This window comes from Ambystoma mexicanum, chromosome 1q (genome assembly GCF_040938575.1).
Source record: "Ambystoma mexicanum isolate Mex_15411 chromosome 1q, UKY_AmexF1_1, whole genome shotgun sequence".
Lineage (NCBI taxonomy): Eukaryota > Metazoa > Chordata > Amphibia > Caudata > Ambystomatidae > Ambystoma > Ambystoma mexicanum.
Genome location: NC_090922.1, coordinates 623,887,347 through 623,914,738, shown reverse-complemented (window position 1 = coordinate 623,914,738; position 27,392 = coordinate 623,887,347). Strand labels below are relative to the sequence as shown.

The 27,392-nt window shown below is 44.7% G+C and overlaps 1 long non-coding RNA gene across 2 annotated transcripts; it reads left to right on the top strand.

The window, feature by feature from the left end:
• The first annotated feature begins 739 nt into the window (after nucleotides 1–739).
• On the top strand, nucleotides 740–23,245 carry LOC138533995 (uncharacterized). Of its 2 annotated transcripts, none has more exons than XR_011284872.1 (3): nucleotides 740–1,097; nucleotides 1,480–1,543; nucleotides 23,105–23,245. It is a non-coding gene; the product is annotated as an uncharacterized lncRNA (long non-coding RNA). The 2 variants fall into 2 exon arrangements; XR_011284873.1 differs by having other exon boundaries at nucleotides 740–1,366.
• Nucleotides 23,246–27,392: the final 4,147 nt, after the last annotated feature.

The window sequence follows — 27,392 nt, the reverse complement described above, 5'->3', positions numbered from 1 at the left end:
CTTGTACCAGTAGACTTCAATGTCCCCTGGCAAAGCTTATGGGGAGTATAGAAAGGAGAGGTGACAAAGCATTTTAATTGGTCACTAAGTATTCTTGGGGGCAAAAGAAGTAATCTCAGTTTTCAATGGGTTAAGTTTTGATCTATGAAACATCCTCCATCGTTTAATTTCATTCATGCTGTCCAAAATTATTTGGTAAGGATCAGTGGCATTAACGCATGTAAACCTGTCATCCGCATAAGAGTGGTAGTGTAGTTCAAAATAGGAAAAGATGAGCATCAAATGTTTAATATAAATATTAAAAAGCAGCAGCAACAGCGGGGAGCCCTGAGGTACACCACAGTGGACACGGAGTAAATCGTCAATACCACCCCCAAAATTGACTTGATGGGTACGATGCTGAAGAATTGAGGGAGCCAGGCTAGTGCATGCAGTGAAACACCTGCTACTTTAAGCCTGTGCAGTAAGAGATCACTGTATTGAATGATGCAGAAAGATACAGCATAACAAGTATTGTGCAAGTGCCGTCATTGGCAGATTTCAAAATATCATCCCAAACAGTCAATGGAGCAGTGTCATGCCTCTCTGCCCCCCAGACCTTCCCAAATCCAGCATCACATACCCAATGTGACGCTGCTTTTACGCGCAGTGGAAAGTGTTTGGGAAGTTGCCATGGCAACGTGGTGGATACAGGAGATGCCCATTGACGACGACGCGTTCCGGAGCCTTTTCTGGTCACGTGACACGGAGGCGCACCTAGCCAGCACTGTATCTCAGACACCCATAAATCACCGCTCATCCCGCGGTCAGGTGCTTCTGATTAGATGTGTTGAGTTACGTTCATTGTTCCTGTTTCTGATCATAGATTCCTTGTTGCTAATACCGTTGCCGACCCTGCCCGTCCTTGGATTTGCCCGCTGTCTCCACCCACTGGCCTCGTTGCTGTCTGACTCACTTTGATCACGGCCTGTCCCCGGACTCCTTTTGCATTCTGACTTGTCTTGATACTTGACCATACGGAATCGATCCAGGCCTGCCTTGGACTCCGCTTTGCCTCCTCCCTCACCAGTGTACGTTCACACATCTCCGTCCCAGCGGTAAGCTAACTTCCTCTGCTTCCTGCTATTCCATACTTGTGGAGGTCACTTTGCCTGTTCTGGATTCTACTTCATTTCCCCTTTACTGTATATAAGTGCACTTGACTTTTTGGACGCTCTGCTGCATTCTCCAGTGTGCACCAACTCGACGCTATTGTTTCCCTCGTGCCTTTCGTGTATAGTTCCTCACTAACCTTCCCTTCATCTTTTTCTCTTTCTCCCTGATACTCTACCCTGGACTCTGTATTGGACTACTAGCTGCTACTTTGGTAAGATAATCTACCCGTCCTGGTTCTCTGCTACTCGGGAGGAAGGGGTGGAGGGAGGGTAGGGGTACGTCCACTGCCTGGACTCCTTCCTAATACTTACCTTACCTTCTCAGGGAAGATTCCAGACGGAGATCCTCTAACGCCCTTACCTGCAGACCTGGATTCATCCACACCCAGGTCAGTGGATCCTCTCTACGGGGGCTACAATATCCTGTCCTAGGACACTGCTGATCTGTACCTCTAGCCCTATACTTGCTTTCAGCCTGGTGTTCCTGTGGTAATTGACCCTCGCCCTTTCAAATGATTTACTCCTCTAGCTTATTCTATATATAACTGCTATTGAGGTGTATCATCAAGAAGGTCTTACTCTGATAGAGGAGACCTGCGCTTTTCAGAGCCAGGTTCTCAACACAACCTGAGCAACCGTTGAACCTCACACCATCCTTGGTGAATACTCTGTTAACCCATTGCTCTGGATTGTGACAGCCTTCATTGGTGAGTACTCTGTGTTAACCATTGCTCTGAATGGTGACAAGCAGTCCTTGTTCCATGTGCAGAAGAAAACTCTGATTGAAACAGGTCTAGTAGGTGTTCGGATTCTGGAGCGTAGTACTAACCACCTTTTCGAATGTTTTTGGGGGCCATGATATAGTAGACCCGCAATTGGTCACCAATTTGGCAGAAGCTCAAGATCAATGGATGCTTTTTTGAGACATCCAGGGACCACCTCTTGAAAACTAGAAAGGTTGACAAAGACGAATACAAAGTCAACTAGAGCAGCAGCATGTCTATAGGCCAAATAGGCTGGTCCAGGGTGAAAAAGCAATTGGTGAAGAGATAATCTAAGTTCTGAGACTGGAGAAAAGTTCTATCACCAAATGGAAGATCTTATTTTCATATTTATTGTTGTCTTCTGAGTAGTGATCAATAGTGGTAATGTAGTATTCAATACTAAATGAAGACTAAAAGTTAGCAATCAGCACGCTCAATAGTCTTCATATAGTATTCTGCTTAAAACGAATACTATGGAATACTAAAAAAGACTAGCTTTAGTCTTTGAATGCTATAAAAAGACAAGTTAAGTACTAAATGTAGTATTCGACTTTGTTAGGAAAAAAAAGCTTCTTGAGTGCAGCTTATACCTTGGGGTATCCTGGCGTTCTGGGTACCTTATCTTAAAGGAGAGCAATTGAGATGAGCCGTGAAACTAAACAGGAAAAGATAAGCTAGAAAATATGTGTTTTTAGAGCTTTCCAAAAAAGATGGCCAGCTGTTGCTCGAAGTGCCAAAGGGAGGGAATTCCACAAACCTGGAGCTGTAACAGAAAAAGCCCACCCACCGATTTTACTTCTGGAAATTGGGGGGGACACAACAGCAGGTGGTTTGCAGAACGAAGATTCTGTGAGGGGGTGTACTTAATCAGCTTCTCACGCAGGTAGGGTGTTCCAGGGCCCTAGAAGGCCCGATGGACCAAGCAGAGAGCCTTAAGTTTAATTCTAGCCTCCACCGGAAGCCAGTGAAGATCCCAGATTACCAGCGATATGTGGGCAAACCTAGGAAGGCCCACAGTCAGTCGAGCAGCTGAATTTTGTACCACTTGAAGACGTTGTATTAGAAACTTGGGTCAGCAAGCAATAGCCCTCTGACTCTTTTGACTCCCTCTGGCTCCCTCCCACCTCTAACTTGAATTCCACCGTCAACCCCATCCTCACCTGGTCTCCTCCTATTGTTTTTCCTCCCAATTTTCCTCACTCCTGATTCCACATTGCCCTCTACTTTCCCCCCTTTATTTAAAGAACACGCTGCTCTCTACCCTCTACATTCCCGTTCCTACTATTCTGCTCCTACCTACCTGTCTGTACCCAAGTCCTTGGTATGCGATCCTCCTTATCTCCTTCTCACCTCACTCTCCCCCCTCTCTCCCCCCTACCATCTCCTCCTCTCCCTCCTATTCTACTCGCTCCGCCTGATGCCTAGTCCTCTCCACTATTTTCCCCCACTCTCCTACCCATCCTCCTTCCTTTTCTCATCGCCCTAACCTTCTATACCCCCCCCCACTGCCAACCAGTCTGCCCTCATAAACACTGCTCTCTGGAACGCCAGATCCATCTGTAACAAAACCGCAGCTACCCTTGATCTTTTCTTTCGCCTCAATCTTCATTTCCTCTGCCTAACTGAGACATGGATTCCACCTCACAACACCTCTGTCCCTGCTTCCTTAACGACCTCGTCTTCCTCTTTCATCCATACCCCTCGTTCCTTTGGTCGAGGTGGCGGCGTTGGTCTCCTATTCCACCCTAAATTCATTTCCCCCTCTTCATCTCCAACTCTCCCCTCTTTCTCTACTTTTGAATTCCTCTACAAGTCCTTCTCTTCTCCCTACCCTATTTCCTTCCTGGTCGTCTATTGACCCCCTGGTCCTCTCTCCTCCTTCCTTGATGATCTGGAACACCTCCTCTCACTTATTTTTCCACCTGCCTCTCCTTTAGTGGTACTTGGCGACTTTAATATCCATCTGCCTTCTCCCCCACAATCTTCTCCTCTCCTCTCCATCCTTGATTCCAATCTCCTCTCCCTCCTTCCTTCACCCTCTACTCACTCCTCCGGTTCCACTCTTGACTTCATCTTTTACTCCTCCCATCCCTCCTCCCCAGTCTCTTCTCTCCCTGTTTATCTCTCTGACCATGCCCTACTCTCTTTCTCCCTTTCCCCTCTCTCTATACCTACTATTAGTAATCCCTCTCCCCCAATCTACTCACGTCGGGACCTCCGGGACTTTGACGCTACCCTCTTCTTCGACACCTGCTCTTCTTCTCTCCCATCTCACCAAGACTTTGCATTACTCTCTGCTGATGATGCTCTCTCTTCCCTTTCATCCTCTATCTCCACTGCCCTTGACCAACTTTACCCCCTTTCTCTCTTTCGCCCTACTCGGAAACCTTCTCAACCTTGGCTTACCTCCCATCTCTGCTCTCTGCGACACCTTCTCAGGCGATTAGAGAGACTCTGGCTCAAAACTCCCTCGCTTTCTAATCGAACCTCTTACTTCTCTTACCACGCTCTCTACAACTCTTGTCTTGCAACCACCAAGTCCTCTTACTACTCTAACCTTCTCCAGTCTCAAGCATCTCATCCTCGTTGAATTTTTCAAACTCTTACCCGTCTTCTCTCTCCCCCTACTCCCGATCCCTCATCCAACTCCACGCTTTCTCCCTCTGACTTTGCCAACTTCTTTTCCTCCAAAATCATCTCACTCCACCAAAAAATTAACTCCCCCTCTAGCTCCCTCTCTTCTCCTCCCCCCTCTCCTCCCTCTTCCACTATGTCTGTCTTCTTATCTGTTTCTTCTTCGGATGTCTCCTCCCTTCTTACCAAAGCCCACCCCACATCCGCTCCCTCTGACCCTCTCCCCTCCGTTCTCATCCCCAAACTCTACCCTCTTCTTATCCCATACCTTACCACTTTCTTCAACTCCTGCCTCTCCTCTTCTACCTTTCCCTCAGCCTTCAAACATGCAACGATTATTCCTATCCTAAAGAAACCCTCTGCTGATCCACTCCTCACCTCTAACTACAGACCTATCTCCCTTCTACCTTTCCTTTCTAAACTCCTTGAGCGTCTCGCTTATTCTCAACTCTCTTCTTTCGTCTCTTCCTCTTCTCTCCTTCCTCCCTTCCAATCTGGCTTCCGACCCAAACACTCCACTGAAACCGCTCTCACTTCTATCCTCAATTCTCTGCTCTCTGCTCGGCATGCCAAGCAATCTTCCATCCTTATTCTCCTTGATCTCTCTGCAGCTTTTGAAACTGTCGATCACCCACTCCTCCTACACACTCCTTCGGATTCAAAGGCCCTGTTCTGAAATGGCTATCTTCCTACCTCTCTTCTCGTTCCTTTACCGTCTCATGGGGGGGGCAGACCTCTTCTCCCTTCCCTCTCATATACAGTGTTCCGCAAGGCTCTGTACTTGGTCCTTTCCTCTTCTCCTTTTACACCTCACTCATCGCCCCTGTTATCTCCTCCTTTGATATCTCCCATCACTTCTACGCTGATGATACTCAACTCTTTCTCTCTTTCTCCTTCTTCACACCTGACCTCCATCTCAAACTCTCCTCCTGTCTCACAGCCATCAAGAACTGGATGTCCTCCTGCTTCCTCTGATAAAACCGAAGTCCTTTTCTTCCCTTCTAACACACTTCCTCCTCCCTCTCCTCTCCCTTTCATCAACTTTCCTCCCTCCAACCTCCCTATCTCCTCCCATGCTCGTAATCTAGGCATTATATTTGACTCCTCTCTCACCTTTTCACAACACATTTCACTTACCTCTCGCTCCTGCCGTTACCATCTATATAACATTCGCAAAATCTGTCCCTCCCTCACATTCCATGCGACCAAACTCCTTATCTCCTCTCTCATCTTTTCCCGACTATTCTACTGCTCCCCATTATTCTTTGGACTTCCTGCATCCCAGCTTGCCCCCCTTAAATCCATTTACCACTCCGCTGTTCATACTCTTTGTCTCCTTACCTCCCGTGATTCCATCTCCTCCTCGCTCTCTCACATTCGCTGGCTACCTTTCCACTTACAGTTAAAATTCTGCTTTCTCTGCCTTGTTTTCAAATCCCTACATGGTCTTACTCCTCCCTATCTCTCCTCCCTTCTCAACTTTTACTCCCCCTCTCGCTCACTTCGTTCTGCTGACCATTTCCTCCTCACTGTACCTCCTTCCCCCTGTGCTTCCTCCCGGTTCCGCTCCTTCCAACTCCTTGCTCCTCTTCACTGGAACACACTCCCCCTCTCAATCCGCTCTTCCACGACCCTTCCCTCATTTTGCACTTCCCTTAAATCCCTTCTCCTCCACTCTCCTCCTTGAAGGCCTCCCCTGTTCTCTCTTCCTCCCCCCTCTTTCCCTCTTCTAACTCCTCTCTCCCCACTCCCATTTCATTCTCCCTCCCTTCTATTCATCACTCGTTCTATCCTTCTCTGTTCCCCCTCACCAATCCTACTCCCTCTCCACTTCCCCGCCCCCTCAGTTTATTGCTTTTTGCACTGTTTTGTTGTCGAATGATTCATTATGTAATTTTGATCCCAATGTTTATTGTTGTTCACTGTACGAGTTGTTCCATTGTACAGTGCCTTGGTGTAAGGCGCTCTATAAATAAACAAATCAATCAATCAATCAATCAATAGTCAGGGGTCCCTGAGATGGAAAGGGACAACCAGACTCTAGAGGTTTGCTGGAATATATGGGTGAATTTTCTTCAGCATTCGAAGTTTAGCATGACCCAAACTACATCTAGCATTTACCTTGTGAAAATGTATATAATACTGCCTGAAAGTAAATATTGGCCTAAGCACATTTGCATCGCACTGTAATATCGCATTGAATGAACCTGAAACAGGCTGACTACGCTGCCATTTTGAGTTGTCCACCATTTTGATCGCCTCCTGCTTTCTGTTCAGTGTTCAGAACTTGTGTTTACGGCTTCAACAGAGCAAGGTGAACTTTGTGCTGCTTCATGATGTTAACTTAGGTAATAATGTTGAAGCTGCTAAGGTGGATTGTTTATCCTGCACTGAAGAACCTTGAAGCTAAACAAAAGCTGCACTAATCAGTAATTTAGATGCCATCTGTCCCAACAGTGCCTTCCCTGTTCAAACAGTAAAGTAGATCATGAATAGCTGAACATGCTCTTCTGCAGAAATCCTTGTTTTCTCTCCTTGAAACTGACTGCAAGCTCAAAGAACAAATGGTAGATAAATATAAGTGAGTAAAATGAGGAATGTTACCTTGTGTCTTGTATTTGGAAAACATGTGAATTGTTTGATGGAAAATAGCAAACTATGCAATGATGTTTAAATATGAATTAGGTATGTAGTTAGATCACGAATCCTAGGTTATGTATTATGCGAAGAAGGGCTGGACGATGTGTCCAAGGCTGTGAAGAATTTGTACAAATGTGTACTTTTGGAATGTTCAGTAGTCTCACATCTTATGGTGTCTGCTTGCACACATTGTGGGGTGTTAAGAACCAAGTGGGCACTTGCTAATAAATACAATTGTAACTTTGACTCATGACTGGCGTATTTCTATTATGTGGTAGTAAGCCTTGATATTTTTAATCTTTCAACCTTAGGGGGAGCCGAAAGAGATGAAGCAATTGTTTCCTCCTAGATTTCATTTTTACTGGAGTAGGTAGGGAGCCCAGTGACGAAGGCCAGACGTCACTGGTCCATAGTGATCGGGCAGCTGGAGATCGCCTAAGAACCAAAACCTCGGTTTTCTCGGCATTCAGCTTTAGCCAATCGGAATTCATCCAGCTGGCAATATCAGCTAAACAGTTTCTAAGGCGAGAAGTTGGATATCGTCTGCGTAAGCATAACACCGACACCAATGAGAATTAATCAGTTTAGCAAGAGGAGGAACATAATTATTAAAGAGCAGAGGTGAGATGGCCGATCCCTGGGGAACTGCACAGGTCATAGAGCATTTGAGACCAGTCTGTCACAAAAGACCTAAACCAGTCTGGGGCCAGTCCTCCAATACCAATCTCCTCTAGCCAGTGACACAAGATGGAATGATCAATAGTGTCAAATGCTGCGGATAGGTCTAACAGTATTAGCAGACTACCTGGCCCTGATCAAGGATCATGGTCCGATCATCAATGACAGACACAAGCCAGGCCTGTCTCCAGCAGGGAGGCGAGCGGGGCCAGGCCCCCCAAAGGCCACTCCCTGGCCCCCATAGAAAGGAGGCCTTGACAGTAGTGTTAACCACCAAAGCCATGAAAGCAGAAATGGCCAGATAGATGGAGGGTCATTCACACCTCAAAGTAAGGTAGCACACTTGCTCGAGCAGGCAGCCTACAACTATCTAGTAATAGCCTGTGTTGCTTTTTTTAACTGCACTAGTCATCTTACTTACATTTTAAACCCCTCATTTACAAGGTAGCTATTTTTTAAAACCTATCAAGTTGATTTCTGTAATTTAAAGTAGGTTTTCTTGTGGGAATATTACTGTTGTTCCTATCATGCTTAATAGGATGGTTAATTGTAGCAAACAATAAATGGCAGGTTATGATGCTTGGACACAGATTTCTGCAACAGGTGCATAAACAGCTGAGAACCCAGACAAATTACATTCACTGGAACACATGCCAACACAAGCATTTACATTAGTGGCAGGGAGGCCAAGTCTGATTTGCAAACAATGGTATGGAAGCCTGACCAAAGCAATGCCAGTGGTCATGATTGATTCAGAGACTGACATCCATCAGACTGAAGGCCCTAACAGATTACATTCAAAGTACATATTCTGCTGCATGAACTACTTGAGTATAAGTGACACAATAAGGTTGGTAGTAAGAAAAATGTAATTCTGGAGAGCAGAGTGTAGTAAAATCAAAACGTTATTTGATGTAAGGCTTTGAATTAGTCTATTAGGTGTAAGCCAAAACGATTGCTTTGGACAACAAATAGAAAGGAGAAAGGATGTTAGTCTATGAACACGCTTGGTCATTTACTCATCCATTGCCATATTAATCCCTAACGTATACCCACCAACTACCTGCCCCCTCCCTGCTGAAACATACCCTCTTGTGTACTCTTTGAGCTACATCTGTCACAAAGTAACATCAAACGTTGTGCTGTATAAGGCCTGCTTGTTTTATATCTAAGCATTCTTTTGAGTGTTTAATGACTTTATTGCCTCTGTAAATGAGCTTTTGTTGTAATACAAAATCTCTTAACAATGTGTGTTTTAAGCCAGTAGATTTAAAAGCAATATGGGTGTACTTGCACCTCTTCCTTGCACTGGAATCCTAAAACAAGCAATCGTAAAGGCAACCGTTTTGACTTGTGTATAGGTATTACACAGGCATTTGGCAGACAATAACATCATATGCCTAGGTACTTGCACCATTTTCCAGATGTTCCCACCTTATTGTATGGCAGTGCCTGGCAACCGGCGAATGCCTATCCCATGTGTACTCAAACGTCCAAACTGTTGGCTTTGCAATGATTGTTGGTTTCAGTTTGTCTCCCTGAGTGAAAGTATATATGCCCAGATGTGGGTGCCTTATTTGCTATGCCTAGGCACTCAAACTGCCCCTCAGTGAGTTGGTCCAACTAGAAAGTACCTGAATATATCAAGGCTAGAATGGCAAGTATGGACCAGCTTCAAATCCTCTCATGCATACTTGCCAGTGGGGTTCTGAAGTAAATAGTATGTATCTCTGTATGTGTGGCATCATAGCCAGCCTGGCCAGAACTTTTCATGAAACGAACATGTGAGTACTGACTTGATAACATCATACTGGAGGATAGCTATGTGGCAACACGCAGGTCTTGAAAGCAAGACCACGCTGAGCAAACGGGTTTGAAGCCCGGACCCATGCTTGGGGAGCGTGTTATAAATAACCTACCCTTCCACAATTAAACCAGCGCCTAGATACCTATGGGTTATGTGCATTGTAAATAAATGCAAAAATAAAAAAATATAAAAAAAATACTGTTGGAGTAACCATTAACAATGTTTGAATGCAAACAGAAAACATCATGTGTATTGTGGGTCTTGTTTGAAAAGTATTATATAACTGCTGAGTGTAGGAAGTGCCGGAAATTGAAGTAATTTACTGTGGGATCCCACCAGTGACAGATGGAGGAAGAGGGACTGGAGGATTGCCCTTCCCACCACCCCCAATAAATATTTGCCTCTCATCAGATTGGTCATGGAACCTTGAAAATAACACAAGAAAAGAGCATTTCCTATTATGTTTCTGGCTAAGTATAAATGGGGCACATCTGTGATACCTAAGAAAAGGGTATTAAAGTATTTCCTGCAGAGTGCAATCAGAGGTGGATTTAACAGTCGGACAAGGGACAAATGCCCATGGGGCACCCTTGCTCTGCCTTTCTCCCCTCAAAGCCCAGTCAGGGTTGCACAGGTGCTCCCAGTGAGGGCTTATCTTTTTAACATGTCTCAGCAGCAGATTATTTAAAATAGAAAGTGATGGGAAAAGGTGACTGGTACTCTAAAAATATATATATATATATATGCTTTTAATAAGCTATTTAATTGTGATTGTTGGATAATTAGAAATTATGGGGGTACAGAACAAGCTGTGTAAAACAATGACTTTTTTGCATTTCATTTCACTTTGTGTCCGTATGAGATTTTTTCTAAATTCTCATTCATTTGCATTGTAGAGCTTGTAGGCTTCTATTCAGGATGGGGAAAATAAAGCTACAATCAAATCATTTTACCACCAGTGTAGCTTTATTAGTAAAAGCAAGCAGATTCCAAATTGTTCATTGTGGGGGAGATTTACACTTTTCCAGACACATAGCGTAAAAGTGAAGAGAATAGGTGATTTTTGCCTACTTTTTGCTAGTTACTTTTCCAGTACTTGGTGGAAACAATTTAAAGACCTGTAAGGGCCCTTTTGCAAAGAAGTGCAAACAGGAGTGGTCCCCTCCTTGCAATTGAAGATTCAAAACAAAATTAGCCCAATACTCTTTTTCATCAACCCATTTCTACAATGAGGTACACATTGTCGGGTTGCTTTATAATGTGACTTGTGCATTTTTAAAGTAATCTGTATAAAATTTTGTTTTTTTGATTGTTTATGATTTATTACAAACCTTTACAAAAGATGTTAGGAATTTAAGAAAAAGAAACAAAATAAATGGAAAAAGAAAAGTGAAAAGAAAAATCAAATACAGAATTTACAATAATAAACATTTCATTTTCATGGGTTACAATCATTGGTATAAAAGTATACAATTCATAACAATAGCATTCTTTTCCTATAAATCATCCCTGTCACTTACAATGGGCCTCATTACGATTTTGGGGGTAGCCATGCCCTTAATAAGGGCATGGCTACACCCAAACTCGGGTCCGGGTTCCGCAAAAGGGGACTTACCAGGCCATTCCAACCTTGGAGGGCCTGGTAATTCCCTTTCGTGGGACCTGGAGCCGGTACGTCCACATTCCCATGTGAGCCCCCATAGGGCTCAATGGGAATGGGGACGATGGTAGCAGCGGTACCGTTCATAATGGTACTGTTGCTACCATCCTGGTCTACTCATGGGTGCCGCTCTGCACGCCTGCTCTGATCAGGAGTGTCCCCTGCGAACAAACTCGTAATGTTGCGGTAAGCCAACAACTACCCCGGTAGGACTACCGGTGCCGTTGTTGCCTTACCGAAACATTTGTAATGAGGCCCAATGTCTTTTATATACAGTCGCAGCTATGGTAAGCGGGGGAAAAGTAACATTTAAAATTCTGTACAAAAAGTGACCTGTGTGCAAAGACTCAGAATTGTATTATTTTGGGTATTTAAAACCAAACTTACACACAGATTTGTACCAACTTGAGTTGGGAAGATGTGTGGTCAAGTACCTACATTTCAGGCTAGGCTCAAATTCTGGCTTTACCTCTTAACCAACGTGTCTAATCCTGGGCAAATCATTTAATCTCACTGTGCATTTCCTGACAAAATTAGGTGCCCTGAAAAGTGATTACGTTTGCAGTATGCGCTTTTCAAAACAAGCCCCACGCATAGTTTAATAGATGGGCAGCGCAAGGATCAGGGCCCGCCAAGGAGACATGTTCACATCTTTCTTTGGAAAATATAAGGCCCTTCCTCTTGCCAAGTCCAACCAGCAGCGATACCAGAAGGCCAGAAACCCCTCAACCTGCACTGTCTATCTCCTGATCCCACTGTCTACTGTATGCTAGCACTCACACAACCCCAACTCAATTAAAATGTGCTGCAAAATTGCAACAAAAAATAAAATGTTGTGCTTCAAAAATGTCATTTTGTAAGAAACAAACTGTCCTATTCCTTGCTTCAATATTTATCGAGGAGGAGGGGTCCGTCTTTCACAACAAGATGGCTGGACCACAACCACCCCCTCCGTGGCCTGCTGGGAGTAGACATAGGGCCTCATTATGAGGTTGGAGGTAGCCTTAACAGTAAAACCGGCAAGGCTACCTCCAAACACGCATCCGGGTCCGGTACCCATGAATGGACAATTACCGGGCTATTCCGGCCCACCCGGACCCGGTAATTGCCCTTTCGCGGGTGCCGGGCCCAGTACATCCCCATTCCCATTGAGCCCCATAGGGGCTCAATGGGAATGGGGAGGGTGGGGGAGGGTGGTAGCAACGGTACCGTTAATAACTCTACCGGTGCTACCATCATGTTCTGCTTGCGGGTGCCGGTACGGCCACCAGGTCATGCCTGGTGGCTGCAGGGGCACCCCTGAGCAGAACTCGTAGTATGTCGGTACGGTAGCAACGGCGCCGGTAGCAATACCGGCGCCGTTGTTGCCTTACCGCCATGCTTGTAATTAGGCCCATAGTATTTAGGGAGGTATTGTTGAGCGCACACCATCTTAGATGGAATTAGGATTAGGGGCCTCATTGCTTAGCCCCCGCAGAGGAGGAGGTGGCATCAACCTCGATTCTCCCCAGCCAGGCAAAGAAGACATGGCGGGTGTAGGGTGGGGTAGGTTAGAGTGGTTGTAAATGGGAATAGTGGTCAGGGGGAACTGATGGAAGGCGACAGAGGGGTGAAATGTGAAGGCGGAGTGGCTAGAATAGAAAGGGGAGAGTAGATGGGAAGGGAAGATAGGTAGATTGCTATTGCCACACTATTTTATGGTATCCAGTGATTACTAATAGAAAAGGAAGTGACATTTTAACTAATCAAAAAACAACGCAAAAATACCAAATGTTTAAAAAATATATATGTGCTGATGGGGTAAGGGGTTACATCTTATGGGGAGGGGGGGGTTGGGATAGTGTTTTAAACATGGGTAACAGGTAGGTTTAGGGGAAGAAAACAATGTTTTGGATTCGTTAAAAATGCATTCTCTATTTTGAAATTAGTTAAAATCACATGTAACCTATATTTTCTGCTTCTCTTTTGCTCTGTAATGTTTTTTTTATGGCTCAATTATAGCATTATGTGGAAAAAAGATTCAAAACATCTGTCTTAGGGCATGAATAATTGGGATTGATCTATCACACTCTTGTTAAGGGTTCTGCATTATACAGCTTTCATTGTTCATGCTTTGGCAATAGTTTTCCTATGCAGATGGGTGAGTGTATTTACGATGAAGAGAGTAGTGAATGTAAGGTCAAAGTAGTGTGGGAGCTTATAGAAGGAAACAAAGGAGCAAATGGAAGAAGAGAGCAGAAGACTGTGCAAGGGGCACTGGAAAGCTTGTGATTTTGGAAGGGATGAGCTGATGGAAGGCGAGAGCAGATTTCCCATTTGAACAAATTGAGTGAACCTGGGCAAATCACTGCATGTCAGCAAAACCTGGTGAGGTGAACAGGCTGTTTCCAGACAGAGTCATACCCCTAAACACACAGCTCCAATAGTAGAAAAAGACAACTTAAACAGGTAACATTTGTTGCACTCGTGACAGTCGTTAACTACCCACGCCATACGCTGCACAGCCATGCCCTACCTACCCGGGACCATCGGTCATCCTTGCCCAAGAATCTCTTTGCCTTAAATCTGCCACGGAGTGCCTTTCTAACCGCATCTTTATCAGGCATTCAAATGTGCGGGTAAATGTGCCACCCCTGGTCCTACCAAACTGGGTTTTAATCCAGACTTCTGCACCTTAAAAGGCAGTCTAATCTGAGATGTGTTTTTACAGCAGCACTATTTTAGGGTACTCCTACACCCACATACAATGGAAGTTGGGCCCCCCTGATCACAAACCTGGCACACCCAGATAACAATTCCTGGAGCCGGCCATGACACAAGCACAGACTCCTTCCAATCCTGGATTAAAACCGGACTGAAATATATCAAGAATGGACTGTTCTAAAAAACAATCCTAAATTGGAGATTTACTTTTGCTTCCAATGCCTTTATAGTGAACATCAGAAGAGAAATTGGTCAAAAATGTAGCAAAACTGTGGGATCCAGTTGGGGGACTACAGATGGTGAGATGCAGTATCCACTTCCTTTTAACACCTTTACCACATCCTACCAGGTAGGATATTTAGAAACCGTACCCCTGGGAGAATCCTGAAGGTGTCTCACCCGCTAGTCCCCGGAGACCTTTCATCCATGTGGCCAGGACATGGCCATCCCTATTGGATCCAGTTGCTGGGGGTGGACCAGTGGGGGAGGATCACCTTGATGGGGGGGTCTTTCGGGAGTGGAAGTGGGTCACCAACGGGTGAGACGTGGTACCCCCTTCTTATAACACCTTTTTCCCCATCCTACCCAATAGGATACTTAGAAGCTCTATCCCCCCTTTTTTTGACATGAACACCTTCTTACACCATGAAAGACAATGGACTAACACCAGAGCCGTTTACCTGACGTGTCCCAACACAAGTGACAGGCAGAGTCAGGCAATTGACAACTACACACACCCGATGGCCCTTTCCCTTCCCCACAGGGATAAAGGCAGAGCACACTATGAGCAAGGACAAACACATGAGGAAGCAGCTATTCCAGGATGGCAGTTCAAACCGGGAAGAAAGATGGCGAGACCGGAAAGGACAACAAGGAGGGAAGTGCCCTTGCCCTTTTCGACCCAGTTCCATGAAGCCTCAGTGAAAGGAATCATAAGACTGGGAACTACAGCTGACGTGTGGTGTAACAGATGCCAACGGTGCACAGGACCCTCCCTCACTGATAAGCGAGGCGGGGCGGTGTGCTTGCTACTGTGGTACCGTCCTTGACTACAGAGAAAAGAAACGACAAGGAGGTCAGAACACCTGGTGAGTCGGAGGTAGAACCGATAGTAAACCGGACAGTGTTGAGTGAAGGATGAAAACGGCAACTTGTTATGAACAAAGAACTTGTGTGCTAGTGAACTTTTAAAGCCCGGGAAAGACCAGCTGCAGAGTGGTCCGGCGCCATGTGGGCGTCCATTCGAAAGACTCTGACTGGTCCCCTTTTTTTGTGAACATTATAGTAAGAAGAGGCCATAGGAAAGGCCGGAATAAAGTTAAGGTGGTCATACAAGGATCGATCCAAAATCCCTTGTACAATCAAAAGTCCTTAACCCATTACCAAAGTTTTGACATTGTGAAACAGGCATTTGCGCCTGACTGAGGGAAACGCTGTGCGAACAGTGAATAGGTGAAGCCTGATTGGGGCTAAGAGAAAGCCTGACTCTGGGCTAAGGTGAAGCCTGACTGGGGGCTAGAAAAAGCTAAGGGAAGTGAATCCTGCAAGGTGTTACAACTAAGTGAACTGTGTTAAACTGACAAATGTGAACCCAGCTGAGAGATGCCCGCGAATGAGAACAAAACGTAACACCCCGTAAAAATTATGTTGACAAGTATGAACCCGGCTAAGGGATGTGCACAATGAATGATTTTTTAGGGACATTGAGAGTCTTGAATGTTATAAATTGCTGATATCATAAACAAAAGGCTGTAGTGACCCGACTGAGGGAGACCAATGTTGTAAAAGGATCGGAGCCCAGTTGAGGGGGATCCACGGGTGAAGGGAAATCGCCCGATGGGATGATTACTGAAAGGAACTTTTTATTTTGTTGTTTATATCACACAAGGCCCCCTGGATTGGCAATAGCTTTTTTTAGTATAGGCCCTTTTTATGTGACAAGACGCCACTAGGACTGCCTTATTATTATTTGATGGTCGTAGCTTGCTCCCATCTTAGATTTAGGTTTAGATTAAGCATTTTTCTCCCCATTTCTACAGTTTAATAAACACCCTTCAACTGTGATCACTTGTGTCTGTCTTTACTGTTGCCACCATGAGTTTCTTACACCCGTCCTCCCCCTTTTACAACACAAACACTTTCTCACGGACAGCCCGCGATGAGAGAAAACAGACTAACACCCGTTCTGTATACCTGACGTGTCCCAAGTCAATGGTCAGGTGAGGTCAGGCAATTAGCATCACACACACCTGACTCACATTAAGCTTCCCCACACAGATAAAAGATGGAGCACGAGAGCACACTCTGAGCACACTCTGAGCGAGGCAAAGCACATGAGGAAATAGCAGTTCCAAGATGGCAGTTTAACGAGAGACGAAAGATGCCGAAACAGAAGGGGATCGCCCATGATCTTTTCGACAAAGAACCATCACTTTGTGAAACCTCGAGAATAGAAAGCGTAAAACCAGGCTGAAGAATCCTGCATTGTGTGTCGGAGGTACCCGGGGCCCTCCTGAATCGATAATCAAGACAGGGAGACTCGCCAGCTGCCGTGGCACTGTCCTTGGCTCCACTAACAAATTAATGCCATAGCGAAATCAACAAAGCCGGTGAGTTGGAGAGACCGATAAAAGACTGTCTGTGTTGAAGCCAAGGTTGCAAGTGGAAACATTGTATGGGGAGCGCTGGAACGAACATTGTTGGAAACACGTGTGATAACCAACGCGAGTAAAGTTGAGCTGCAGATGAGTGATTGAAATTTGAAGCCAACATGCAATACCTTTGACAAAGTGGTCTGGCACCGCGTGTGTGTTAATTCAAAGGTCTCTGTAAGTTATCCACCTGAGAGGTGGCAAAAGTGAGAGAAAGGCAAAGAATTGTGGTCTTGCGATGGGCCAAGCAGAATCCTGTGCACAATCGAAAGTCTTCGATGTTGATACAGTAAAGAAAGTTGATGGCAATGTAGATACATTTGGTCACAGTCCAGCAGCTTAGAGATCAATTGAAAAGTTCTTTGTCAAAGCAAGTTTGTGATAAAGTAGATAGATTGGACCGATGCCGGCAGAGGGAGACTGATTGAAGATTTTGTGTCAAAGTGGATCTGAGCCTGGCAAAGCGGGATTCAGGATGAACAGTGGAGCACCCAAGAGATTAGATATGTGAGAATCCTGAGAACATTGTGCTAAAGTGGATCTGTGCCCGGCAGAGGGGGATCTGAAGTGAATGGTGAAATTCCTAGGAATCTTGTGTACATGTGAAATACCAAAAGGAAAGGAACTTTGTTATTTGTTTGTTGCATCAGGCCCTCTGAGAGAAGAGACTTTGAATGGCAAATAGACTTTGGTATAGAAGGCCATGATGTTGAAGTTTTTAACTGCACCCTCGTGCTAGAGAAGCCAGAGACTGTGCTAAGCTCGAGTGTGCCGCCTTGTGCTGTGCTGAAAACATGGGGAAGGGAAGCCTATGGCTTCAATATCCTGACATATCATTTCTTGAACATTTTTTTCTTTTGCATAAAACTGTTTCCCACACTATTTGTATTTAGAGGTAAGGTTTGGCAATAGGTTTATTAGTATGGGACCTTTTATTGTGACAAGACACCACCAGGACTGCGTTATTATTATTTGATAGTCGTAGCCTGCTCCCATCTTTAGATTTAGGATTAGATAGGTGCTTTTCAAACCCAATTGAAGTTCAATAAACACCCTTGAACTTTGGTCACTTGTGTCTGTGGTCACTTGTGTCTTATTGTATTGTTAATACCATGCCTTCCTTACACAACAGACAGTCTAACAACACTACGAAATACAACCCACCCTGGAAAGGAATCCAGAGGACAGAGAGTTTCAAAGAAGGAAAAGGGATGCACTCCGGATACTGATAGGAATGTGGTCGGTATGGTTACTAACCACAACACTTTGTTAAGATTTCTTGTGTTTAGCACAAAGAGCACAATGGGTCTTAAAATGTCTCTCGGAGCATTCTAGGAAGGATCAGGGTGACAGAACCACAATGTTCCTTGTGCTGTAAATGTTCTTGGTGCTCGACCAGGTCAAGTCGGCTTCAGGGCGCCTTGCATGCTTCTGTGACAGAGCTTGAGACAGGAGTCACTGCGGGTATCAGGTGGCACAACGGTTCGGAGAGCGAAGCTGGACAAATGGCTGCAGGCGGGACGACACGGCGGCTCGAGTCAGGTATTGCTGATCAGCGGTTCTGAAGCACTGGACGAGATGTCTCGGATGTCTTTAAGCAAAAGTGGCTTCACAATGGTCAGTGTTGCCGTCGGTTCTGGAGCGAGGAACTCGACTGGCTCGATAATGTCCTTTAAGACATACGCAGTAGTTGCTGGCCGAGGCACTTCTCCCAGCTTCTTCAATGGGCTTCTGTCTTCCTTTAAGGCGGATGGCCCAAAGCTGAGGAGAGTGTTGCAGGCATGGACTTGTCCTGGGTTTGGTTCAGAGACTCTATAGCACTGCCCACCTAAGAAGCTTGCTGAAGAGCCTATGAGGGCATGCTGTGTGCTAGCTGTATACCGGTTCTGGAGCTGTTGTGCTGTTCCTCTGGAATCACTATCTTCCTCTGTTCCCTGGGCGATGTTTAGGAGAGGGATCTTGCTTCCCTCGTTGGATATCCTGCCTTCCTTTACTGGCGGAAGATGTAAGGCAGACTCTACCGTCAGCCAGGATCCAAGGTTGAGTTCTCCTTTCTTACTCCTCGAGGTCGAAAACATAATTCGCAATTTAAAACCATCTAACTGTCAAGGTGACTCCTGCCCAGCACCTATTATTAAGGAAGCGGCACATGACCTCGCTCCTTTCATAACGACCTTCATTAACTCCTCATTCCTAACTGGAACGGTACCCAATAACTTAAAGGACGCATGGGTTAGCCCTCTCCTAAAACAAACGACTCGAGACCCCGAAACTCCAACCAACTACAGACCTATCACCACCGTACCGTTCATACTCAAAATACTTGACAGAGCAGCTTACCTGCAAATTCAGAACTACTTGGAAACCAATAACCTCCTCGGCTCTAGACAATCGGGCTTCAGACCTAAGCACAGGACTGAAACAGCCTTATTAGACCTCAAAACCCAAATTGAGGACATTAAAGACAACGGCAAACTGGCCCTTCTACTTCTACTGGACCTATCTGCGTCCTTCAATTTGGTCAATCACCAAATACTATGTCTGCATCTGAAATCTTCCGGCCACTTTTCCGACAATGCATCCAATTGGATCAGGTCATTCCTTGACAACAGGCACATGAGAGTTTTCTCTCCGACTTCATCGGCTGATCCCACTCCAGTCCCTTGTGGAGTCCCTCAAGGGTCTTGTGTCTCCCCAACTCTCTACAATGTCTTCACCAAACCACTATTTGATGTGCTTGGCTATCTGGGCGTCACCTACATGAATTACGCCGATGATACCCAGATACTCATACCCATCACTGGTGACTACATTGCCGACTCCAAAGCCCTCAATGATATCTACCTTGCCATCCAAGCATGGATGGCCCAACATGAGCTGTGCCTCAACGATGACAAGACTGAGCTTCTCATTTTAGGTATGCAACAGAGACTTAACAAAATGTGTTCTCTGTTCGGCTCCTTTAACATTGACGGCAACCTAATTAAAGTTTCCAAAGACACAAAAACTTTGGGTATTTATCTGGACTCCTCCCTGACTCCCACTAGGCAAACCAATGCAGTAGCTACCGCATCTGCGTACACCTGCAAACTGATCTCAGCCTGTCGCCCATTCCTTACCACTCAGAATTGCATTACTTTGGCCAGGACTCTGGTTATGTCCAAACTGGACTACTGCAATGCTCTGTACCAAGGCACTAACCAGGGCAATCTCAACAAACTTCAGATTACCCAAAATAATGCCATTAGAGCGGCCCTCAATATCCCCCGTTCTGCTCATATCTCAGAAACCAGGAAGAACCTCAATTGGCTCTCAGTCACCCAAAGAATCTCACTTAAAGCACTGGCCCTCACATACAAATGTGTAAACCATCAGGCCCCAACTTTCCTCGCCTCACGATTTACACAACATATCCCATCACGAGTACTCAGATCTGCACAATCCCAAGGCCTTGTGATCCCTAGGTTCAAGCTCCAATCTGCGGGGGGCGCCAGCTTCCCTGTCCTGGCGGCCAAGCACTGGAACACCGTACCTCTCTCTATCAGAACCCTACCCTCATTCAACCTCTTCAAACACAAAGCCAAGCTCTGGCTAGCCTCATCTCACTAACAAAAGTTCTTCTGCTCATGGGTGGACCACTGTGTCCCTGTTATGCTTTGCTCCTCCACTACTGATCTGTTGTTGCTCGGAACTGTAACGTCAATTATATATTTCTGCTTGTTGCTCTGAATGGTAACGTCAATTGTATATTTTGTTTATATAAATAAAACAAATACAAATACTTCTTGTGAAGTCTTCAGATGATCTGCCAAAAGAGGGGATGGGCCATCTTTTAAATCCAAATAGGACACAGTGATTGGTGTAGGCTAAGTCTACCTTAATCAACCAACTCTGGGTCCCTACAACAATTTCTATATGTGTGAGGTCATAACCACAGTGCTTTGCAAAAGGGGTGAAAGCAGGAACAAGGTGTGCCCCAGAACTAAAATGACGGAATCCTTCTTTCAGCAGAAAGAGCCCTGGGCTCACTCCCTTGTGGTACTAAGTCCCACCCATCTTCCTCTCTGTTTTCAAAGCGTCTCTCTGGTTAATGGTTCTCCGCGGTGTGGTCCCTGTTAAAGCAGCAGGTCTCCCTTGGAGCTGTGGCAAGACCAGATTTTGTGGCTCCTGCAGACCACATTCTTGTACCTTATGAATGGGGTCTCCCTAGCGTGGTCGCCTATTGCAAACAACAGTCCCAGACATGACAGCTCCCTGTCATTGATACTGAGGGTGGGAGCTGACTTCAGGTTGACGCAGTTACACATGAAAGGTTGTTGGGTTACCTGTATCCTTTGTTAGCCTCTGCAGCCAGACCCCATGTGGCCCTGTTTAAAGTACCCTCTATTGGTATGTTATTCGTTGCAACCAGCTACAGGGCCTAACAAAAGAGCAGGGCGGATCCTTGGGGCCTTTTTTAGTTAATCAGGAGGACCATGGCAGGGGAAAGGTTGGCCCTCCCTCTTTCTGGAGATGGCATTGTGCACTCCTGGCTGTCACATTCCAACTAAATATGACGGGGCAGACTGTGCCTGTAGGCTTTGTCCACCCAGAGTACACAGATCGATGCGTTTGTCATGGTGTGAGCATAGGAAAATGTGGGTGGATTAGCCCCACATTTCAGACCTTACTCCTACTTTCCAAACATGCTTTTCTTTTAATAATCAAGGCTGATTTGTTAATACAGAAAATTGTCATTATGTTTCTTCCAGATGTTCTCCCTACTACAGTATTCCCTTTGCAGATGTGTAAGAGATTAATAGATTCTAACAGATTTTTAACACCCGAGGGGTGGGCGAAGGAGGGTACAAGAGAGTCACATACACATTGAAGATTTCTCAAATTTGAAGAAAGCTCAATTACATAAATGGAGTTGGACTTGGGGGTTATTGAAACTATACAGGTTATTTTCCTTTTTCCACGCACATCTCCAAGTACGTTTTATGAATCTTTCAGTGATTACAGATCAAGATTTTATGAATCTTTCAGTGATTACAGATCAAGATCGAAGTACAAAGGAAAAGAGGTAGGATCACGACCAAAGGAAAATAACCTGGCATAATGACAACCAGGCAAGAGGCATGGTGTTAAAATATTCAACACATGTGCCCCCTCGAAAGAATTAAATCAAGACTGTATCCTAATCGATGGGATGGGGAAGTTACCAAAGAAGGTCCAGGTTATCCTTTTAATAGATTCTGGGTTATCTAAAACACAATACCAAATATTAAAATCACCAATTAAAAGCAATCTAGTATGTCGAAGGATTGTAGAGGCCAACAAGTCATTAAGACTAGTCAAAAAGCTATGTTCAAGGCCCGGTGGGCGATTGTGTTTTATGGGAGCATTTAGGTGAAAATCGCAAAGTAAACGGGCATATTTAGGGTAATGGGTCCCAGGTGAAAATCTCAATCTGAGAGGGTCCAACAGATTTAAGAATCTTGACACCTCTGCCTGTTCCAGTGGTCTAATTCGCCCACCTCATGGAAAACTTGGGAGGGACCAGACTATGAAACATAGGGAGGCTATCGTCTGTAAACCAGGTTTCTTTTTAACAGAAAATCCAATTTATTGCAGCTAATAACATCAACCAATGCTAGTGCATTACGAACTGCCGATCTAGCAGTAATTGAAGCTGCACAGGCTTTGATGAAAGGTGGTTTACATGAGTCATCAGCATTTGTACTCTGATTATTGATGGGAAACCACTTTAATGCAGTCCTTAATCTCATTTTCTTGGTGAGTAGGAACGACAGTGGGCATCCAAAGACAACAATTCAGTCCTGGTAAACCATTTCATAACCATTATTACAAAATGCACAATACCACTGAGCAACAAACCTTGCGAATAAAAAGGCTAGAGGCAGCGTACTACGCTGACCGCTGAACTGGCCTGAACAGGCCTACAAACCAAATGGCTGCCATAGGCCATTGTGAAGGGAACTACATGTAGTCTCATCTCACTTTCCATGGTGGCCATTGCCACAACTGGGATGCCCCAGCAAGGGATATGAGAGCGCCAGGTGTGTGGGGATGGGTTAGTGCTGTGGAACTCGGGGGAGGAAGGAAGGGGAAAGAGGTCTTTGGGAAGCACAAGGCTGACTTACCTTCATTCCGGCAGGCAAGTTGGCAGCCTCCTGCTTCTGAGGAGGCTCGGAAAGGGGGCTCTACCATTCTGAGCTTCCTGATTGGCTGGCAGGCTGTCTGACCCCTGCCCTCTGCCAGGATGCTAATGTTGGCAACTTTTCCCTATCAAAGTTTTAATCTAAGCTGTACAGTGCTACACTGCTCCTGAGTTAGGTTTGTGCTGTAAAACCTATATAACAGTTTACTTTAAAAGGAAACCCAGTCATACTGCTGTCTTTGGCACTTAGGTTTACATCATTGGCTCAGACAAGAAGATGAAGCTGTACATCTTGTACCCAGCTACGACTGGAAGGAACGCTGATGAAATCCTCAGCGTGGTCGACTCTCTTCAGTTAACCGCCAACCACAGTGTGGCCAAACCAGTCGATTGGCAGGTAAGCATAGATAAATCAGTATTTTTTCCCAGGTGCCGTCCCCTCCTCTGCGTCTAGTTGTGTGTGAGCAAGCAGAAGGGAGAGGGGGGCTGGGAGGAGCCTAAATACAGAAATTGTATTCCTTTTTCTACAAAAGGGAAAGTGACATGAATTCTTAATCGGGTGTATGTCATTTTGAGTAGGTCCAAATAACCCTACATTTTTAATGTCGGGAATGTGTCCTCAATTGAACTTGTTCTCTCTAAATTCTTCCTTGATAGACCAAATCCAGGCCTATGAGGCTACATGTTTTCCACCAGCATATAGGGTTGCAGCCTCTCCATGAACGGTACCAAGTGTGTAATCAAAAGCAGTTCCATGGGCTTGGGAGGACGGGTGTGTGCAGAAAAGGTAGTTTAATCTCACGGAGGCCTGCTTGCTAAGTGGTGTTGGATATCCAGATTTTGCCTTCGACTTTAACGTGATAACCAAACTCGATGTAAAGAAAGGCAGTCATGCAGCCTGCTAGCTCTAGAATGCTTGGACAGATCTAGCAATACTAAGTGGGACACTGTGGTAACCGAATTTCTGGTCCAGTGATGTACAAACTAAGGGCCGTATCATGAGTTGGGCATTAGCCCTTAAATGCGACGGTAACAGTGTTACCTCCGCATTTAAGGGCTGGCCCTATCACGAGTCTGGCGTGTTTACCCCATCTCAGAGAAAATGTAAATTTCTGGTGCAATTACCGCCAACGGTATTACCGCGCAGTAATTGCACTGAAAATTCCCCATTGGGTCCATGGGACTTACAGTTAGCACCCAACCCGTGATCCGGCATTAATACCGTGGGACAGATGGGCGGTAACACTAATAAAGTTGGGCGGTATCCCAGCTGGGATACCGCCCAACTCGTGATCAGGCCCACAGGGTTTGGAATCCAACCCTCCTGTAGAAAAAGGGCACATGGACCACATCAAATTCCTACTGCAACTGGTAGATCTCCAGCACAGGATCAGAACTCTGGGGACAGTGTTGCCAACATCCCTGCCCCTCATTGCAGTGTTGCACAGATACTCTGGGTTCAGGAACTTCTGAGATAGTGGCATACCGGGTAGAGGATGTCCCATTTCATCTCCCTCAAGTTGGAGCCTCTGACTTACAGGAGCATCATCCAGATTTGGAGCAGCAACATTCCCCTACCCATTTCTCGCCCACCCCATTGAGATCTACTTGACCCAAAGTCCAATTATCTGTCACCTGCCACTGTAGGTATAGGTGCTAGTGTTCCAATGTGTTAATACGCGGGAGTCCATGCACTATTGTTCTGCCTGAGAACAAACAATTTAAACCAGTCACACGTATGGACTCCGATGCTTAACTGTTCACCTATTATACTGAAGCAACCAAACTTAATATTGAAACACAAGTGTGAAGTCTGCCCAGTAAATAAAATTATTCAAAGTTACGAAGTGTAGCATTCCTTAATTTCATTGTGCACTGTTTGTTCTACCTATTGGCTTTGTACTCTACCTCACTTTCTCAGGACAAATTATGCAGATGATGTAACCTTGCACTGTTTGAAACTTCTCTGATTTTGGTTCTAACATTACACTTCCTCCCTAATGCAGAGTAGATTCGAAAGAAAACATTACAAAGCAAACTACTTTTGAAGGCAACATTATAATCACTATGTTTTGCAGGGTGATCTCAGATCAAGTGCATGTGTCATCTCTGAAGGTTATCAGGTGAAATGTGAAATGTATATTATGACCAAATCGCGTACACAGTTTTCGTGGTTATGTTCGTAAGAATGTTCTATTTGTGTTGCAACAACAAACCTTATAGTATAAGATTTGCAATCATTTTAGAGTACCTTTTGGAGAAGTGTTCTGTGAGATGAAAGATTTAACTTTTAAGTTCGATTGACATTTAACTTTTTTGTATGACATTTAACTTTTTTGTATGATTCTTATGTCCAAGGAATGTACCACTGAAGATGTCGAAATTGAAGAGACACGTGGACCAGAGGTATACATAACATAATATGAAATACAATTGAGCACCACATCGGATTGGGATGACAATCTTTAAAATGTTGTAATGTTTTGATGTGCTTAAGTTGGTGCTGTTTGTAGATATGTATATATGTTTCTTTTAGTCGAAAAGAAATTTGCTTGATTTAAACCATATATAAACGCTCTTTTTCAGTTTGGTGTTGTGGTCGGCAAAGTGAAGTCCACGGTTTCGAAGAGAATTAAGAAAACAAGGGTAAAGAACAAACCAGTTTGTTTTGGAGAATTTTTCAAGCGGATGTATTAGTCATATTATGTTTTTAGTTGTAAAATTGTATCTTATGTATGTGTGCTATACATTGAGCATGTTTTTCTATAAATCTGTTAGAGGCCCAGGAGGAAGTGGAGTATAAACACTTAGACAACAACTGAAACGCAAGATGTTGCTTAGCAAATGGATGTCACAATGTAGCAACTACTCTTTGAGGCACAGCTTGGTCCAGTTAATATTCAGAGTCGTGATCCATATGTACAGTGGCCGGAAAATAAATGGAATCTCACCTGCGAACCATATAAAGTTACCATGGACCATTGCTACTTTGTGAAAAGTCCCCAGATGAAACTGAAGACACAGAAGATGCATTGCAATTGCTTGCAGACCCATTGACACAATCTACACCCTCTAAAAATGTTGCACCCACCAAACATTCAATGTTACCTGTTTCTCCAATTCATGCGGCAATATCACAGCCAGAACTAACAGAGGCTGAAGCATCAACATAATTGACTGACAAATCTGCTCAAGATCTCGACTTCAGTATGCCTAGTTTGGGGGACTTGTCCACCACCGTCGAGTCATAAAACACAGTACTGCAGGATGATTGGCTATTCAAAGAGCAAAAATACATTGTATTTGACTGCTGCCTGCTAGAGCTTGTACAAATGATTACATTTGATCGTAAATTAAGAGGGAGTATATGCAGGGAGCCATTGGTGAATTTCTCTCATGTATTACAAGGCACCAACCTGAAAATCCAGGCCAGCTGTGTCCACCTCCATAACGCATTTTCATGGCCTGCTCAACTGATGCTCGGCAAAGTGCCGGCAGGAAATTGACTTCATTCAGCAGCTTTACTGTTCAGCGGATCGACTTTCAGTAAGATTTCCAGTTTCTGCCAATTTGTGGGCTTGATTTCCTTGCTAAAACCCAGTACTATAAATATCAGAGGGAATTCTTATTCCCCACTATTAGTCATGCCTGGAAACTCAAACAAATGTCAATGGACAGTGCATTCTCTGGCAAAAGTGTCAGGCTAGCTGGCGACGGACATTGTGACAGTCCAGGATTTTCCGACAAGTGCTGCACTTACCACTTTCAAGACATGGAAAGTAAAATAATTGTGAGTTCGGTCATCGTGCAGGTGCCTGAATGTACATCTTCTGTGGCCATGGAGAAACATGGTTTCATTAAATCCATGGAACATCAGGAATCCAGGGGAATGCAAATAGACCTGATAGCCACTGACAGGCACGTTTCAATAGCTAAGGCCATGCGAGAGCAGTTTCCACACATTCAGCATCAATTTGATGTATGGTACGTTGCCAAATCAATCAATAAGAAAATTGTAGCTGGTGGTAAAAAAAAGAGGTTTGGAAAACCCTTTGAAGTGGTCTCAGGCTATCTGACTAGCTGTACTTGCGCACAATGAGAACATTGGGAGGGAACAAGCGAAATCAGCAGGAACTTTCGGGATGCTTCATTACCTCATGGCCTTTACAAAACAAAGAAAGCAATGGGTGGCCAAGCCAATCTACCAGGAAATGGAGTTTGAATTTGTGAAAGATCTGACATTGACTGTGTTAGCCATGGATATTCATGGAATGGCTCCTGATTTTGTTCCCAGGACACATACAATGCCACAGAAAATTGCAAACGAGCCTTGTCCTCCAAAATTGGAACTTGTTGAAATGTTGACTTTCAGATTTAAATGATTTGTAGATGTCTTTAAAATCTGCTCGAAATCACATTTTCCATATGTTTCCCAATGTTTGGACATTGTACAGAAACAATCTAATGGTATTACACTTGCAATTTCAATGCTAGATAATGTATCAAAAGTATTTATTTACAACTATATAATCGGGTTT